This window comes from Topomyia yanbarensis, chromosome 2 (assembly GCF_030247195.1).
Source record: "Topomyia yanbarensis strain Yona2022 chromosome 2, ASM3024719v1, whole genome shotgun sequence".
Classification (NCBI taxonomy): Eukaryota; Metazoa; Arthropoda; class Insecta; order Diptera; family Culicidae; genus Topomyia; species Topomyia yanbarensis.
Window position 1 is genome coordinate 263405231 of NC_080671.1, and position 15000 is coordinate 263420230.

At 39.9% G+C, this 15000-nt stretch overlaps 1 protein-coding gene across 1 annotated transcript in view; it reads left to right on the top strand.

The window, feature by feature from the left end:
• Positions 1-15000, top strand: part of LOC131680308 (calcineurin-binding protein cabin-1-like) — a 1393806-nt gene that overhangs the window by 387617 nt on the left and 991189 nt on the right. The window lies entirely within an intron of this gene.

The following is a 15000-nucleotide window of genomic DNA, read 5'->3' on the forward strand; positions in this document are numbered from 1 at the left end:
AACACAATACCAATCCACGTAGTGGGAATCAGAGTAGTAGGGGACTCGACTGTATCAAAATTCAGTATGTAGACAACCTTGGAGAACTTTTTTTATCATTTGTGGAATTGTAAAAAAACCATATTGAAAATTGTAAAAAAAATCGATAAAAAATTAATAGCGCGATTCAGAAAAAAGATAATTCCTCGAAGAGCCTAAAATTACCCAAGTAAGTACATACCGCCAGTTGCTGGACGTAGTCCTGGTAGCACAATCTTCCTGACCAATATAACTACTGAAGCATTTTCTGTTGATTTGAAAGTTATCGATTTGGATTTCAGATCTTTTGTCAGGATCTGCAGGGAGCCATGTGGATATTTTTTTGAGCATATCCGGGATTCGGCACATTAGTAGTAGAAAATATGAGCCGGAACAATGTAAAATTGCGTGACTGATTTGTGTATTCCATCGTTGGAATATTCAAACAAATCCATTCAGTAAATCCTTTAGACGTAATCAGCGAGAATGGCTTTATGGTAGCATATCATTTACAATACATGATTAATCGTATCTTTTCTATAAATCGTTATTAATCAATGGAAGTTTAGTAAGTAAATTGATTAGAGAAGGCCAAATAAAAGTTTTTCAAAAATTCAACGGAAAAAATCAGTTCCCGAAAATTGATCTAATAATTATTTCCCAATTTCAATGAACTCTAACATTCAATAAGGTGATAAAATATTATCAAGTTATTCATTTTCAATCGTCCTGGTCGAGACTATTGATTGATTCATAAATGAAATGCGATGCGGCCGTTATCAAATATACTTCCTGAAAAACTCAAATTTTCTTGGCGTAATAACGCTATGGACACAAAAAATAAGTTGTTTGTTTCAGTGTGATTTTCGTGATACCTACTCTTGAATCTCAATAAAACAAATGAAAAAGAAATATTATCAAAACAAATATATTATTTTGGTGCACGATCCCGCAAAATGTGTCACTTGTATTGTATTGTTCAGAGAACAAGAGGTGAAATCCGAAATCTTGTTAGCTGTCGCAAATTGATGCGGAAACAGCTTAAAACTGTAATTTTATTCAGAGTTAGATAACGCATGTAAACAATATAAAGTAACTTACAAATTTCGGTGTGCGAATCAATTATAATCCGGGGAAGACTATTCCTCCACTCTAAACTATCTGTGATCAAATTCTAGGTTAAGTACACGCTCCAATGCGTACAGCTTTAGTTCTACTCACTGTGATAATAATCTGTGATTTTAGTTTTAAGCCCTAGCTGTAAGTTAGTTTAAGTTAATTTAACACTGAAAAGATCAAACAACTTTACTATTAAATTTTACAAACTTTAGATTAAAAGCAAAATGAACTCCTGCCTCCTAACTTACACGTCTGATCGCGTTCGATGTTGCAAAAAAAAGATTGTGCAAACGGAAATAACTGCTGATGACAAGCCACGTAATCTTCCCGCGTCAATTGACAGTTCATACCGGTTGACGCGCCGCTTTCATTAGGCCGCGTTCACAGTGGTTGCGTTCGCATAGTAAGGCCGTGTTCACAGTACGAAGCAGTGCTGGCGGTAACAAGTATAATAATTATTCCATGAGAATCTGAGGAAATTTTGCTAAGATTTCTTGCATTTCTGAAAACACGAAAACACACCTGTGTTCAAGAATGTTTTAAAACAGTCAAGTCCAGTATGGAAATTAATTATAGGGAACCAAAAAATACGTTCGTTGGAATTTGTGGAATTCTGAAATTATTTGCTTCAACAATTTAAATTTTCATCAGGTTTTCATCAATGCTGTGTGGAAATCGGTTTCTGAGAAATAAAAGCAATCTTACAAAAAAATGTGACATGTGATAAATGATAGAACTTCCAAATAATTTTCAATTTGGCAAGCCTCAATTATTGTTTGGAATAAAGCCAAAGATGTTTTTAAATATTTGTTATCAATTCAATAGAAAACCGTCAAAATCATCAAATATCAACATACAAATTCATTCGATAACATAGAAATGTTTTGTTTTTCCACTATTTGGCGTATAAAGATAAAATAGCATCGCGGTTTATTTCAGTCTCGTAAAATCACATAAAAATATATCTCCCAAGAGCTTCGAAAATCATCAAGTTTCAATGAAGAAATTTATTTGAAATCATTTTCAACTATTTCTACATTCAGAATTATTCAAGAACAGTTGTGCTGAAAGCTTTCGATATTTCGAGCTTTCGTAGCACGCCATCCACATCAACCCACGAATAACTTTTGGTACACTTTTTCTCTTTTCGTATCTTTCCACGCTGTTTCGTTTTCCAAATTGACTTTTTTCTTTGTACCATCAGATTCCTTGGTTTATAACGAATCCGTACATATGCTACACTTGGGTAGTTTTGTAGGAAATCTTGTAGAAACAGCGGATTAAAAATATTGCTACACTTTTGCACACCTATACATACAAATTTTACTTTAGTTGTGTCTGTGCGGGTGGAAAAACTGCTTCTAGTAAAATGGAAATTATTCAATGAAAAGCGGAAAATATGGAAAATCGGAGAAAATCACGTCCTAGAAAAATTGTTTAGCTATGTTGTTGTTAAAATCGAAATTTTAAACACATGATTGCAAAAACTGTGTGCTTTTTCAGCCGGAAAAGTTTTCCGAGTTGTAAAATTTTGAATTTTCCTTTTCGGCCAATTCATAGTAAAAATAATTATCTAGGTCGTGATTTTTTTCTTTTTTTCATATTTTGTCATTTTCTTTGAAAATAAAATAAAAAACCGCAAAAAACACGAAAAATGGCGGATTGCCCGATGGGACCTTAATGGCCTTGTTAAGGGCCTATTTCGCAGCTCGAAATACTTCACGGCGGTTCTCTCTTGCATCCTCGGTGCGGGCTCTTTGCATCTTACGTCTAGCTCTGAGGCAGGCTGATCGTAGGGCTGCAATCTCGGCACTCCACCAGTATACCGGGCGTCTGCCGCTTCTTGGCAGGGTTTTCCTCAGCATAGTGGCGTCACACGCGGGTGATAGGACGCCTACCAGCGCATCCCCGCTTAGACTGTCGGTGTTGGCCTCCAGTTCCAGGGCCGCGGTGAAAGCTTCGATATCGAAATGATTGGACTTCCACCCGCGTACCTGACAGGGATCACCAGCCCTCGGATGCTGCACACCATAGTTGATCCTAAGGCGAATTGCTAAATGATCGCTATGGGTGTAGCCCTCTTCTACCCTCTATTCCATGCCTGGAACCAGACCCGGGCTGGCAAACGTTACGTCAATCCATGCCTCCACCCTGTTTCTACGGAATGTGCTAGCGGAGCCATTATTGGCTAACACAGCGTCGAGTTTCGCAAGCGCCTCCAGTAGCGCTTGGCCCCTGCTATTTGTACAGCGGCTGCCCCACTCTACTGCCCAAGCATTGAAGTCTCCCGCTATGACTACCGGTTTCCGGCCCATTAGGTCGGACGAGAGCCTGTCGATCATCTGGTTGAACTGTTCTATGGGCCGCCTTGGTGGAGCGTAGCAGCTACAATAGCTACAATACACACCATTGATCTTGGCAATCGCAACACCCTCGGCGGAGGAGTGTATTACTCTTGAACCAGGAACCGTCCCGTTGTACAGATTTCCGCCATCCTTGACCCGCCCGACACCCAATTGCCGTTGTCGGCATGGATGTTGTACGGGTCGGATAGGAGGGTGACATCTGTCCTCGACTCCGAGACCGACTGCCACAACAGCTGTTGGGCAGCTGCACAATGGTTAAGGTTTAGCTGTGTAACGTTCACGGCTTCCTATTATTAGCCTCACCGAAGGGATACGAAGGTCCAGCCATAGCATGGTTACGGGCTTGCTTCTTGGCGGTGCAGATAAGGCATTTATGCACCTTAGCGCAGTCCCGCTCTGTATGACCCACCTCGCAGCAGCGGCGACATAATTTGCTCCTGTCTATTCCCTTGCATTCGTACGACTTGTGGTCGGATTCTTGGCACCGATATCACCTATCCACTGAAGGCGGCTGGGGTATGCTAACTGAACATACTGACCAGCCGATCTTCAGTTTCGCTTTCTCGGTTACCTTTTTAGCTTCCGCAGTCAGTAACCTGAAGTAGGCAACTTGCGTGTCAGAGAATCTCGCTCTCAAGCGCACAGAAGCCCGCTCGATTACTGTACCACATTGTTCTTTGACGGCAGCGACGACATCGTTTGCTGTCGTGAACGCGTCCAGTTGCTTACACTGGAGAGTCACTTCCGCACCTAGTGATCTCACCTGGGCGCCTTTACCCAGATTGTGCGCCTCGCTTCAGCACAAAGAGCATTTCGCCGGTCTTGGTGCATCTTAAGCTGCGCACGTCCTGCCCGAGAGACTTTCGGCCGCCCGCATTGACTTCAGAACGTCGGCATATTTGTCCTCGTCGGTCTTCACCCACAAGGCCTCGCCTCTGTCCATCGGCAGCACCATCTGAAGGACAATATATGTACTAGAACTCAAAGTACTACCGTGCAATTTTCGACTTTTGGTCAGGTTTTTCAGGCAAATCCGTCACCGTTGCAAAACCGTGACCAAAAGTGCTAACGAATGTTTTTTATGCCGAGAAATCCTCACAATATCCAGTACATGGAACTGCGCAAAACTACCGAATCTCCCACTGTTGGTAATAAACGACTCCGACAAAAACGACTAGAGTTAAACGTTTATATTTATATTAACCCATTATTGCCCAACTTATTTTTCACGAGCATCACAAATTGAGTTTTCCGATCGGAAAAAAATGATGTGGTCATTCCAGTTAAATTATTTTCGTACTCAAAGCAGCTGATATAATAAGGAACAACCAGTGAAAATTTCAGCTTGATCGATTAATTGGTTCCTGAGATATCGTGATCGCCGCGAATGAACTTTTCAACAAAATACAACTCCGAGATAATCGAGTTTTACTGTCGATGCAGCGAGTCAACGGTCTAGCGTATCAAACACTACGCACCGCCTACGAGTTGTCGATGGGTAGCGGTCTATGAATAGCTATAACTCAAGATGTAGTATTCCGATCTTAATGAAATTTTGAGAAAATTTTTCTCAGCGTATGTAGTTTCAGAATACCTAATTTACAAAAATTCGATTTTTTTCATCCTGACAGAAATGTGTAACCCCTTAAGGGAAAATTGATTGAAAACAAAGCGTAAACACCGGTTTAACCACTCTAACTTCTCTAAACGTATTCTGCAAGAGTAATCGAACAATATTAATTCATTTATAACGCCTGTTCTGCGTTATTGTTTTAGTAATAGGAGTTTTTCTTATCACCTACTATATATAGTAGGTTGGGCAATAATGGGTTAATGTTAAAAGTCTATATTTTTGTATCTAATTGTAACTTCCACCTCTCTATGTCTGAAATACAGTTTTCCCATTAAAAAGACCATCAAAAATGGCCGAAACGTCAGGCAAACTAAAATTAAATCGTTTGCCTAGATTATTAAGACTGATTAACTAAGATTAACTCAAAAATAAAAGCGTTTTTCGAAAATCCAAGAATACTTATCTCTTCGCAATTAAATTTTCTACAACTAAGTATGCTTGGAATTTTGAAATTTTCCTTTCTGAAGCCGGGAATGTCTTTTGAAGCAAGAAAATGGCTATAACTCCGCTCTGACAGCATGAATCGAAAATTGACAGACACTGTTCGATGCGGAATTTCATGGGTAATTCAAATATCTAATTATATATACAACAATTATTGCAAAAATAGCATAAATTTTCATTTCCCGCCTCATAGTTTTGGATAGTTTTTCTCGTTTTCATTGATTCTTTTCAGGTACCGCATCGCTTTGTTTTGCAGTGAGTTGGTGTGCGAGATGCACGGGTGGTTCGATGGCATAATATTGAAAGAAAAAAAAATGCATGCATACAATCCAAACAAAACGATGCAACTTGACAAGTATAGAAAATAATAATTATTTTGGACTTGCATGTTACTATATTTCAGAATAGTATTGAAGTACAGTATAGTGTACACTTTATTTACTAAATCGTATGTTTCACTTCCAATGCCGGTTAGGTTGATAGCTATGCGTATACATATTGTGCACGTTTCTGATATTTCTGCTGTTTATAAGGAAAACCCGCTGAACAAATATTTGTACTCATTCCAAGTTTTTGCTTATTGTTTAAGAGTAGGTAAATGAAATATGATTTAGATTACTCTTCTGAAAAGTTCTATTAGTTATAATAAATTGGAGCGGCGGTTCCAGAAGCCGTAAACAATTCGTTCAAATCAAAGTCACTTTCGACAAACTTCGCAGTTCACAGAAAAAATATTTTATAATGTTACATTGATTATCATGCACATATTAGGAGCATGAAAATAGATATAAAAACAAATCATTCCACAAATACACGTGTTATATTTAACGGTTTTTTTCTATGATTTTTCACGTCAATTGAAAATTACTCTTTCATTATTTGAAAAACTAATGCAATTCTACTTTTATATTCGGATGTGGTTGAAAAATACATGACGTGTAATATCATATGAATAAAGAGGTAAAATTATATGCCTTTTGATGCTCTAATTATGTGCGTTGATACGTTTCATCATATCTTAGTATGTTGATTTCTAGTGCACAACACAATTGCAGGGCTAGTGCTACTGAAACTACAGTTCCAATAAATTTGTTCTATTGATAAGTTCTATTCGACTTCTCGCTATATTTGAAGAGTTGTATACAATAAGGTTCAGAGTTACATAAGCTCCTTCTAGGGTTGCCACCTCTGGGGATACTTTGACCCGGAGATTTTCACTGACCGCGTGGGGGGGGGGGGGTGTGTGGATTTTGAGTGGAACTAGACAGGAATTGAAATCAAAGCGATTGCTCGGCATTTTAGACCACTTTAATAGCTTTTTATTACTACTAAAATTATTACTAAAATAAAGCTGTAAATTTTTCACGTTTGAGAACGGTTTTGTCGGTTTAATATAGTGAGGTAATTTTACTTCCCCGACTAAGTGCCAGGAATACAAAAGCACCAGCTACTCTCGCTGTGGAGGATAAGTTGAACGAGCATTGCTTTCCTCCATAACTAACAGGAAAAGGAGAGTAAAGGAGGCAGGGCCGCAACATGGAATGCACTATGTGGTGTAGGTTATTCATCATCAGAGGTCGCAACTAAGGGACAAAACTCACCTACCCAACCAACAGTTAAGGGTCGCCAAGGAGTGGCAACAACACCGGAAGAACTCGATTGATGTTGACCTAGTCAGTTGGATTAGAACAAATATCTGTCATACCGTGGTGCAGCTGGTTTTAAGCACCACCAACAGTGAATTTATTTGGTAAAATTGCTGCAAAATATTTTTTTCAGATTATTTTGAACGACTTAGTGGGATGCAACATTTCAATTGTAGCATATAGCGAAATATTATTTTTCTTGAATTGTATTTGTTTTTCATTTTCACTGCTTTGTGGAAGAAATCTGCAATATTTGGTGAACTCATTTTTGCCACCTTGAAATGAAGGATTACTCGGGCAAAATAAATCTGAACCAGAGTAATAGTTAACTTAGACTTTTTAAATATTTTGTAAAGAGTCGATTAATTCCAAAAAAAAATAAATTGTGCTTCTTCCCAGCAAACCCAGAGAAATTGATGTAAAACCCGGAGGCCCGGAGATCGCTTCCGAAAACCGGAGTCTCCGGGCCAAACCCGGAGGGGTGGCAACCCTAGCTCCTTCAATAATTTTGGGCAAGGTTTTGCCTGAAACAGACTTTTGACTCGGAATATTGTTCAAAAGTCGACCGTGATGGAAGACTTCCTCATCCTGTTGACCGTCTTGCAAATCTTCCGCGCTACGTTACTGATAGTATCTGCTTGTCGCACCTATATTTTCTACGGCTGTTGTAAGTTCACTATTCCACTTTCTATTATTCGTTTATTTAATAAGGCACGTTTACGTTAGCTTAAAGGTGCCATTTTTCCATTTTTTTTTTTCATTTTGAATTTCTTAAAACTAGGGGTTTACAAATCTCAATATTATTTTGTTTTATACAATGAAACTAAAAAAACTTTACAGCTAACTTATAAATAAACAAGAGGAGATAATATAATATTCGTAATATGAGGGAGACTGGTCATTTTGTGTGTTCTTTGTATAGTTATGCACTTTATGATTTTTAGAAGGGAGATTGTTGGAGCAAGGGGAAGAAGGGAAGAGGTGAAGTCATACATCTGTGTATCAGAGACATGGGAGAGAGGGTGGACAAGGCTGACAGGGGGAGGGAGATATAAACTTTCAGTTTCCGGCATCGGGAATCAACGGCCAGAATTACAGATTCGGACGGATGCATCATGTATTGGGACGCCGGGCGGTCTTCCTCGAGCCGGCGGGTGTTCCTTCAGACGATTTCGTAGTACGGCTCAGATACGGATCGACAACACACCGCGTTGCGCGTGTGATGTTGTACTGTAGGTCTCGTGTTGTTAGCTCATTCGACAGATGTTTTGTCTCGTCTTGGAGTCGCATCAGACCATCGTTGGGGTACGGTAGGCGGAAGAGAGTACTTCTGGGAATGATAAGAGAAATGCCCCTATCATTTCTCTTTAAATTCTTTAAATTTAGATATTGATAGTTTTTAGGAACGTGTATATAAGGGACATGTAGAGGAGATCGCGGCTTGCTAGTACATCTCGAACCGGGACATTGAGTAATCTTCCTCGGGCCCGAAGGGAATCAAGTAGAGATCTGGCAGAACAGTACTCGGCGCATGCCCAGACAATATGTTCTATCTCGTGCTAACCGTTGTCATAAGCGCAGATACCGTTATTAGCGAGCCCAATACGCCGGAGATGAGCGTCCAGCGTGTGGTGATTGGACATGAGCCGAGACATCACGCGAATGAAATCCCGACTCACATCCATTCCCTTGAACCAAGGTTTCGTCGATACCTTAGAGATTATCGAATGTAGCTACCTTCCCAGTTCACCATTGCTCAGTGAAGTTTGCCAACTTTCGAGGGTTCTATGATGAGTAATACTGAAAAAATTCGCTGAAGCTAATTGGTCTTTCATATATATCACCTTGTAAAGCGCCCGCCTTAACTAAAGAGTCCGCTTCTTCATTACCTGTAATGGAGCAATTCGAGGGAACCCAAACTAAGGTAATCTTGTACGATCTTACAGACAAAGCACGCAGCCGCTCCCAGATTTTCCCCAGAAAATATGGAGTGTGCTTTCTAGGTTTCATTGAACGGAGAGCCTCGATTGAGCTGAGGCTATCCGAGACAATAAAGTAATGATCGGTGGGCAAAGTATCAATGATCTCAAGGGTATACTGAATAGCAGCAAGTTCTGCGACGTAAACTGAAGCAGGATCATTGAGTTTGAATGAGGCGGTGAGATTTTGATTGAATATACCGAAGCCAATGGAGCCGTCGAGGCTTGACCCGTCGGTGTAAAACATCTTGTTGCATTCGACTTCTCGAAATTTACTATGAAAGATGCTTGGGATCACTTGCGCACGTATGTGATCCAGGATTCCACGAATCTCGTCCTTCATGGATGTGTCGAAGAATACAATTGAATCAGAAGCATGGGGGAGATTGACACGGTTGGGATAATATAAAGAAGGATTGATATTTTGTGCCATGTAATCGAAGTACAAGCACATAAATCGGGTTTGAGAATTAAACTCGACAAGCCTTTCGATATTTCCAATTACTAACGGGTTCAAGATATCGCATCGGATGAGCAATCGATATGAGAAGTCCCAAAATCGACTTTTTAGTGGAAGGACGCCCGCCAGCACTTCTAAACTCATCGTATGAGTCGAGTTCATGCAACCCAAAGCAATACGCAAACAACAATATTGGATTCGCTCTAGTTTGATGAAATTATGTTCGCAGCGGAGCGAAAACAGAAACTCCCGTACTCCATCACCGACAATATCGTTGTTTGGTACAGCCTGGGTGTGCACCCCACTATGTTCAGGTTATTGTACGGAAAAGTTGATCCTTTGTTGGAACTTCTGCTTCAGATACCTAATGTGACATCCCCTGGTTCCATAAGAGTCGAACAAGACCCCGAGATATTTGAAAATTGAAACCTGAGCAAAAGTTTGACCCATTAATTGAAGCTGTAGTTGCGCTGGTTCAGACTTCCTTGAAAATAAGACTAGCTCAGTTTTCTCCGTGGAGAACTCGATACCAAGCTAAAGGGCCCAAGCAGACAAATTGTTCAAGGTATCTTGCAATGGTCCTTGCAGATGGACGGCTTTGGGACCTGTAACAAAGACCACACCGTCGTCTACAAGCTGCCTTAATATGCAAGAAGTGACAAGATATTCGTCAATGTCATTCACATAAACCTGTTTTAATCCACCTAGCGGTGCAATTGTGCCTTTCTCATTTCTCTAAACTATGGCACGGAGGCTTTTTATGTTCAACATACTTGTGGAAATGTCCATTACATTCTTAGTACACTTTGCACTTATACACAATGGCATGCCAGCCACGAACTTGATGAGCTACGTGTCGATGGTGAAACACTTGAAACAAAAAAATATCATACTCCATTAGCCTAATCAGCATTAGATCAATGTTATCTGCTTGCTAACTCATTTTGTCATGCGGGGGTGGGTATGTGAGGAGGACGAAAGTCCCATGAACGAACGACTCCCCAGCTTAAATTGGTATGCTTTGTGATATAGTGGTGATTTAAAGATGATGGGGTTGAAAAGGGGTGGTGGTCTGAGGGCTGATTTAAGGAGATTTTTAAAGGAGGGGAGTGAACAGTAGAGGGGGGGGGGGGTGTAACCCCTCTCCGTAAACCATCAACTACGCCCCTGTTGAAATCCAGAAACCTTATGCGAGTCGAAAAAAAAATCGGGATTAGGTTGACGTTTTTCAGAGTGATTGCATAACCTTTATATATGAGAAAGGCAAAAATATGCCAAAATCCAAAAAAGTGAATCGTCGTCAAATTTTTTTTCGAGTTTGCATGAAATCTCGACGTTTCATGCACCTTGAACACATTTAGCATCAAAAATAAAAATTCTATTTTTAATTTTTCCTATAGTTTATATGAGAAATTTCTGTGTGGCCGCACTCTGAAACCCTTAATTCCGGAACCAGAATTCCGATCGATCCAAAATTCAATAGCAGCCGATGGGAAGGTTGCACCTTTCATTTGAGACTAAGTTTGGGCAAATCGGTCCAGCCATCTCTGAGAAAAATGAGTGACATTATTTGACACACACGCACATACACACATACATACACACACATACACACACACATACAGACTTTTTCCGATCTCGACGAACTGAGTCGAATGGGATATGACACTCGGCCCTCCGGGCCGGGATTAGGTTGACGTTTTTCAGAGTGATTGCATAACCTTTCTATATGAGAAAGGTAAAAATGTGCCAAAATCCAAAAAAGTGAATCGTCGTCAAATTTTTTTTCGAGTTTGCATGAAATCTCGACGTTTCATGCACCTTGAACACATTTAGCATCAAAAATAAAAATTCTATTTTTAATTTTTCCTATAGTTTATATGAGAAATTTCTGTGTGGCCGCACTATGAAATCTGTAATTCCGGAACCAGAATTCCGATCGATCCAAAATTCAATAGCAGCCGATGGGAAGGTTGCACCTTTCATTTGAGACTAAGTTTGGGCAAATCGGTCCAGCCATCTCTGAGAAAAATGAGTGACATTATTTGACACATACACACATACACACACACATACATACACACACACACACACACATACAGACTTTTCGATCTCGACGAACTGAGTCGAATGGGATACGACACTCGGCCCTCCGGGCCGGGATTAGGTTGACGTTTTTCAGAGTGATTGCATAACCTTTCTATATGAGAAAGGCAAAAATATGCCAAAATCCAAAAAAGTCAATCGTCGTCAAATTTTTTTTCGAGTTTGCATCAAATCTCGGCGTTTCATGCATCTTGAACCCATTTAGCATCAAAAATAAAAATTCTATTTTTAATTTTTCCTATAGTTTATATGAGAAATTTATGTGTGGCCGCACTCTGAAACCCTTAATTCCGGAACCAGAATTCCGATCGATCCAAAATTCAATAGCAGCCGATGGGAAGGTTGCACCTTTCATTTGAGACTAAGTTTGCGCAAATCGGTCCAGCCATCTCTGAGAAAAATGAGTGACATTATTTGACACATACGCACATACACACACATACATACACACACATACACACATACACACACACACATACAGACTTTTTCCGATCTCGACGAACTGAGTCGAATGCGATATGACACTCGGCCCTCCGGGCCGGGATTAGGTTGACGTTTTTCAGAGTGATTGCATAACCTTTCTATATGAGAAAGGCAAAAATATGCCAAAATCCAAAAAAGTGAATCGTCGTCAAATTTTTTTTCGAGTTTGCATGAAATCTCGACGTTTCATGCACCTTGAACACCTTTAGCATCAAAAATAAAAATTCTATTTTTAATTTTTCCTATAGTTTATATGAGAAATTTCTGTGTGGCCGCACTCTGAAACCCTTAATTCCGGAACCAGAATTCCGATCGATCCAAAATTCAATAGCAGCCGATGGGAAGGTTGCACCTTTCATTTGAGACTAAGTTTGGGCAAATCGGTCCTGCCATCTCTGAGAAAAATGAGTGACATTATTTGATACATACGCACATACATACACACACACATACACACACATACACACATACATACATACACACACACATACAGAGTCGAATGGGATATGACACTCGGCCCTCCGGGCCGGGATTAGGTTGACGTTTTTCAGAGTGATTGCATAACCTTTCTATATGAGAAAGGCAAAAATATGCCAAAATCCAAAAAAGTGAATCGTCGTCAAATTTTTTTTCGAGTTTGCATGAAATCTCGACGTTTCATGCACTTTGAACACATTTAGCATCAAAAATAAAAATTCTATTTTTAATTTTTCCTATAGTTTATATGAGAAATTTCTGTGTGGCCGCACTCTAAAACCCTTAATTACGGAACCAGAATTCCGATCGATCCAAAATTCAATAGCAGCCGATGGGAAGGTTGCACCTTTCATTTGAGACCAAGTTTGGGCAAATCGGTCCAGCCATCTCTGAGAAAAATGAGTGACATTATTTGACACATACGCACATACACACACACACATGCATACACACACATACAGACTTTTTCCGATCTCGACGAACTGAGTCGAATGGAATATGACACTCGGCCCTCCGGGCCGGGATTAGGTTGACGTTTTTCAGAGTGATTGCATAACCTTTCTATATGAGAAAGGCAAAAATGTGCCAAAATCCAAAAAAGTGAATCGTCGTCAAATTTTTTTTTTGAGTTTGCATGAAATCTCGACGTTTCATGCACCTTGAACACATTTAGCATCAAAAATAAAAATTCTATTTTTAATTTTTCCTATAGTTTATATGAGAAATTTCTGTGTGGCCGCACTCTGAAACCCGTAATTCCGGAACCAGAATTCCGATCGATCCAAAATTCAATAGCCGATGGGAAGGTTGCACCTTTCATTTGAGACTAAGTTTGGGCAAATCGGTCCAGCCATCTCTGAGAAAAATGAGTGACATTATTTGACACATACGCACATACATACACACACATACACACACATACACACACACACATACATACACACACACATACAGACTTTTTCCGATCTCGACGAACTGAGTCGAATGCGATATGACACTCGGCCCTCCGGGCCGGGATTAGGTTGACGTTTTTCAGAGTGATTGCATAACCTTTCTATATGAGAAAGGCAAAAATGTGCCAAAATCCAAAAAAGTGAATCGTCGTCAAATTTTTTTCGAGTTTGCATCAAATCTCGACGTTTCATGCACCTTGAACACATTTAGCATCAAAAATAAAAATTCTATTTTTAATTTTCCTATAGTTTATGTGAGAAATTTCTGTATGGCCGCACTCTGAAACCCGTAATTCCGGAACCAGAATTCCGATCGATCCAAAATTCAATAGCAGCCGATGGGAAGGTTGCACCTTTCATTTGAGACTAAGTTTGGGCAAAACCGTTCAGCCATCTCTGAGAAAAATGAGTGACATTATTTGACACATACGCACATACATATACACATACACACACATACACACACATACATACACACATACAGACTTTTTCCGATCTCGACGAACTGAGTCGAATGGGATATGACACTCGGCCCTCCGGGCCGGGATTAGGTTGACGTTTTTCAGAGTGATTGCATAACCTTTCTATATGAGAAAGGCAAAAATGTGCCAAAATCCAAAAAAGTGAATCGTCGTCAAATTTTTTTTCGAGTTTGCATGAAATCTCGACGTTTCATGCACCTTGAACACATTTAGCATCAAAAATAAAAATTCTATTTTTAATTTTCCTTTAGTATATATGAGAAATTTCTGTGTGGCCGCACTCTGAAACCCTTAATTCCGGAACCAGAATTCTGATCGATCCAAAATTCAATAGCAGCCGATGGGAAGGTTGCACCTTTCATTTGAGACTAAGTTTGGGCAAAACCGTTCAGCCATCTCTGAGAAAAATGAGCGACATTATTTGACACATACGCACATACATACACACATACACACACACATACACACACATACATACACACATACAGACTTTTTCCGATCTCGACGAACTGAGTCGAATGGGATATGACACTCGGCCCTCCGGGCCGGGATTAGGTTGACGTTTTTCAGAGTGATTGCATAACCTTTCTATATGAGAAAGGCAAAAATGTGCCAAAATCCAAAAAAAAGAATCGTCAATTTTTTTTTCGAGTTTGCGTGAAATCTCGACGTTTTATGCACCTTGAACACATTTAGCATCAAAAATAAAAATTCTATTTTGCCTTTCTCATATAGAAAGGTTATGCAATCACTCTGAAAAACGTTAACCCAATCCCGGCCCGGAGGGCCGAGTGTCATATCCCATTCGACTCAGTTCGTCGAGATCGGAAAAAT